Source organism: Ostrea edulis, chromosome 3, assembly GCF_947568905.1.
Source record: "Ostrea edulis chromosome 3, xbOstEdul1.1, whole genome shotgun sequence".
NCBI classification, from domain to species: domain Eukaryota; kingdom Metazoa; phylum Mollusca; class Bivalvia; order Ostreida; family Ostreidae; genus Ostrea; species Ostrea edulis.
The window spans coordinates 55,977,111-55,982,850 of NC_079166.1; positions in this window are offsets into that span (position 1 = coordinate 55,977,111).

Sequence of the window (5,740 nt, forward strand, 5' to 3'; positions counted from 1 at the left end):
GAAGAGTTCAATTATGTGTTGAATAAGAACAGGTTTTATGAGCAGTTACATGCAAGTAATCTTGGGGGTCCTACGGTGAAAATATTTGACCAAGTGTTTAATATGTCATTGAATGGCATTTCATAATGACCTTTGGGCAAGAACCCCATTTTGTGTTCCAGTGATCTCCGTTTGACTTATCTGGAGTGTTTCTCTGAAGGGTTGCAGTTTTACCTGCTATACTGAAAGTATGTGAGCATTCCTTAAACGTATAAATGGGTCATTATGTGGTGCCCTATAAATGGGTCATTATGTGGTGCCCTATAAATGGGTCATTGTGTAGTGCCCTTATATTGGGGCAGATAAAAACTACTTGTTAGGCTATCATCATCAAACTTAGAAAGCACGTTTCCAATAAGGGGAGAATCCTATTGCATTTCGTGGATCATCAAACTTGGTAGATTAGAAAAAGTCGAAAGTTTTTCAAACTTGTAGACACAAAATAAGACGGAAGATATACGTGGTGAGGGGAAGATGTTGGTAAATTCTAGAGGTAGAAGTCATTTTTCATGGGTTAAGGGGGAAATGGTCCCCGGGAATATCCGGATCATCAATGGTGGTGTACTTTTGTGCTCGCGGTGTTGGTGCCAAATATATTTTCTAAAGTAATAATTTTGCTTCAAACTATACTTTATATGAGTGAAGAAAGATATAAAATTTGTTTAAAGAGAACGCTATAAATGATATCAAAGTTGAAGATATTAAAATTATTTGAATTTAATTGAACACATTAACTGAATTGATATTTTCAAATAATTAAATGTCATTTGAGTTAATGTTCATCTGGCACTCAATTCACGATCAGTAATAACGTGAAGAATAATTAAGAATATGTTTGAAATAAATGCGAGTTTGACCCTATGCTGTCTGTAACGGTGCCTTGTGTTATATACGCAAGGCATTGAACATTAAAAAATACAAGTGGGGAAAGTCCTGGACACAGACAATCGCGATAGCTTTAGTTTTATCAAAAGTGAAGTCGCGGGTGTTTGCGTAAAACGAATACATGAAAAGGTGATGATAGCATACAGTGATCAATCTCGTAACTCCTATAAAGAAAACAAGATTGATTAAAAGTAGGACAAACACGGACCCCTGGACACACCAGAAGTGGGATCAGGTGCCTAGGAAGAGTTGGCATCCCCTGTTGACCAGTCACACCTGCGTCAGCTTTATATCTCGATCAGGTAAACCGAATAAATTGCAGTCAAAGTCAGTGTGTAAAGAGCAGTCTAACAATCGATATAAAACACGTCAGACAGCATTTGACCCAATGATAGGTTGTATTGGCAAACTAGATCGTTATAATGACCATTGAGTTGCTGAATGCTGACTTTAAACGAGACTGTTGAAACCCCTGTAACATCAACTTGTTTGTAAGTACCTTGCCTTGATTTCAAAACTGATCATACGCAGAACAAGCTCTTGCATATCGAATAAGTTGAGAGACATAAATGCATGTACACATGCGGGTGATTATGGAATATTGCTACATGAATATAAGAAGTTGATAACGGGGAAGCTGCAGTCATCCCGTTTGTCATAAGTCGAGTTGTTCAATGCATCTTTAAATCTTTTTAATTTCTCAGACATCGTGATAATGACTACAAACCATAGTTTTACATGTAGATATTCAATTTCTTTACCTTGCCACTTTTACTCTCAACCACAAAGGGATTGTCTTTGACATCAACATATATACCATATGGCGAACGTAGACCACACTTACTAATATATCGGAGGGACTGTCCGTCCTGATCTAGAATGTGGATATGGTGCCAAATACATTAACATTTTTTCCACATTTTTGGAAAGACTTCCTTTGCAATGACAATGGTGAGTTATGTATTCACTTTTTCTATGTATAAAAGATATTTGATATTGCATATAGTTTTATAATCCTTATAATAGAGGATATTAAGGATGAATAAATGATCCTCAAAAGTATGCTACTACAAGTACTAACGCTATTAAATGGCGATCATATAATGTTCTGTTCCTGATGGTTATATAATAAATATCACGTGACAATAGTACACGTGAACACATCTATCGGTAAAACGAAGTTATTTATAAAACACCGAGTCCAAATATATAAAAGTAAATTACCGTAGTCAATGATACAAACGATTACATGGGAAAATGTTAATTTTTAACGTACGTGACAAAGAATTGAAATCTTGGCATAACCAGACAAAATCTGATATTAATTGGTTGTGGATTGGGTTTTTTTTGGGGGGGGGGGGGTGGTTGTTTGTTTGTTTTGTTTTTGTTTTTGGGGGGGTTTTTTGTTGTTGTTTTTTTTAGCAGAGATACCTGAAGTACGTATTTTTGAAATAATAGTAATAAGCTTTCTCACATATATATGCCGACGATGCAAGTTATCAATATCTTATATATATTAAACCCTTTACCATTATGTCATTATCGGATTTTTCATGTGATACTCTGCCCAGTTCTAATTCCAATATTCTTTCAATCCAACGTAATTCATAAAGATAACAAATTCTAGTGTTAAAAGAAAATTAACTTTATTTTTTCATCTTCAATGTTTTTCAAACATTTAGTGTACGTTACTATCAATTCTAAGTGTGACGGTTTTACTGACAGGACACAGTGCTTATGGGGTACCAACCGTATCGTTTCATAGATAGTTTGGTTTTACGGGTCCACCCATAAGCAAATCCTTCCTTGCTATCTCCCATTATTTGCTTTATGAATTGCCCTTTCTTAACAGTAAGTTCTTTGCTACTTTGAGCTTTGTAACTGGTTGTGACGATTACTTTTACGTTGCGCATCTTTCCAATATCTTCGTTCACCACTAAGTAATCTCTTTCTGCTTTTCTGCTGGGATGGTTGTTTTCTATCGTCTTGCATGTTTTGGCCTCATCCACACAGAATTCCTTGACCTTGAACGGATTTGGTAGACGACAGAGTGTCTCGTTTGGTATTTCTAAAGTTTCTATGTCATCTTCCGAATATTCTGTCACCAATGGTGATGGGAATTTCATGATTAATTTGCATGTTTTCATTGTATCAAAATTTGCAGGAGAGGCTATTGTGTTTTGAGCTGTGTGAGTACTTTTCTCTAGTAGGTCTTGCTGTCCACGGGGTAAAGGATGTGGTGGGACCGTTTGTCTCTTCCTGGTCTTTGTTCCCTCCTCTGTATAATATAAATCTAAATTCTCTTGAACAGAAGGATTGGCCACCAAGAACATATCAACCCCCGTGATAAGCCCAGCCTTCTTAAGCCTCGCCCTTTCTTCTGTTTGTTTCCAATTGTGGTTGTGAATTTCTAGAAGATTCTTGACGAATTCCGGATTCTCAAGTATACTTTCACCAACTGAGTTATATCGCGGAGTTATTTCTTTCACAAACTCTGAAACCACTTTACAAATCACAGAATATCTGTCTCTGTCCAATTCCTTGAGTTGTAGAAACATCGTCTGCAGGGTCTTCTTCTTATTACTGACGAAGGACTGTAACTTTGCCTCATCTTCCCTACATGCTGCTGAGGTTGTTTCGATTTGTTGTCGAAGATCAGACATCTGCGTATTCAATGAATGTAACTTTCGCACGCTCTTGGCAGAACGTCTTCTGTTCCTTTTGGAAAATTTTTCTTCCATCTCGATCAATTGGCCTTTCAAGTTGTCTAACGACTGCTTGTGGTTTTTGACAGAGCTTTCTAAATCATCTCGCTGTTTGTTGTAGAACTGAAATTTCTCCTCTATTCCTGTTAACCCTGTTTCCTGCTCCTGCCGGGTGAGTTTTATGATATTTTGATAGGGACCATTCTTGGCCATGAGCTTATCATAAATATTTCTGTGAATCTCTACCAAGCGGTCTACATCTCCAGACGGGGCAGATTGGAAGAATTGAAGAAGATCTTTTCCGCCAACTTCTTTGGACCATTTATTTTGATATTTCGACTTCCAATTTTCGATTTCTTGTACATATATATATTCAGCTTGTGCACGAGTCAGTATTGTCTGACTTATAGCCTTCTGAATACGAATAGAATCTTTGTTCTGCTTAATACCTTCTTCTACTAAGTGAAAAGCGATGGTATCAGCCATGGTTAACAGCAACACTGGTAGTTCAGGAAAGTGGACAACTATGACGATTCATAATATTATGACGTTGACTATCTATGACGTTGACTATCTATGACGTCGTTATGAAATAGCGATTCTCGATATGGCGGCCGTATGAAACACCCTGTAAACGCGAAATCGTTAACTCGGACGCGGATAATTTCCGATGTTATTTATGTGTCGATGCTTGATCTAGCTTAACATTTTACAAGATATTAGTATTATAATAGTGACAATTTATGAGCATTACGTACACTGTAATTTGAAGAAATTGGAATATAACTTCTACTACATAGTTTTACATGTACATGTGTATTGATCGGATCATTGTCGAAAAAAAAAGTGCCCCCCCCCCCCCATTTTACATGACTGATCTTTATTCCGCTAAAGCCTGGTTAAAAATAAAAGTAAAGGTTGTCTATATATAGATAGCATGACTACATTGGGCCAACTTTGGCAAATGGTTGTACCATTGGCAGATGGTTGGCGTTGGGCATACAACATTGGGCCAACGCTGGGTCAATGTTAGCATGTTTGCGTAATTAATACTTGAAACATTGGATTTGAAACACAATGTTGGCCCAACGCAAGTAAATTTGCCAAATTAATGTTGGGAATTCTACGTTGTCTCAATGTTGGCCCAACGTAGTTCTAAAGCCGATGTAGTGCCAGTCAGAGTGCGGTGAGAATCGCCGGGGTAGAGGTACTGGCCCCAGGGCAGGGCCAATGTGGTATATAGTATTAATGTGTGGACTACTTACAATGTACTCAGGTGACCGTTAATGCCCGTGGGCCTCTTGTTTTTACTAGCCCGTCGGGCTATCAATGAGATAATTTTAACTAGCCCAAACCAATTTCTACTGTTATACTCGGGCGTGGGGCTAGTGAGTTTAACAGTCATATGAGCAGATATATTAAATTGATATATTTTATGGTGATAAATAAATGAATAATTTACATATTCCAGACTTAATCCTCGTTATGAAAGCGACGATGATGATGAGACTGAAGATGATGAACAAGCCAGTCGGAAAAGACAAAAGGTTACAGGGAAAGAAAAACAAAGACAACAAATGCCACCACCGGTACCACTTTCTCCTTTGCCAGAATGGCCAGTTTTTGAAGAGCAGAACACCCATCATTTGCTACGTAATGAAAGACCATCTACATCAACAGTGTTTGACATTTCAAAGCCATCTCTGCCATCAGGTACGTACTTCAAAGTTGCGATGGGATGTTCAATGAAAACATGACTGTGTCATTTTATTTCCCATCTTCATCTCTTCACTTTTATGACTTTGTTTTATTATATAGCGATGGATGTCAAAATACTGACCTGCCTAGAGCAAATCAAATTCAAAGCACAAGTACACCACAATACCAAGCTCCTACAAGCACTCCTTAAGAGGACTGATGGGATCGAGTCGATCGAGGATGAAGAGTCAAATCAGTTTAATATTTTCCCTCTGAAAACAAAGGAAGATCTGGAGACATTGGAGACGAAGGTGGAAGATGGCACAGCTTTGAATCAACTTGTATGTTTGTTTGTTTGGTTTTTTTTTAATTTTGCTTAAAACATCAGGTGTTTATTTTTATATTTTTTGTTA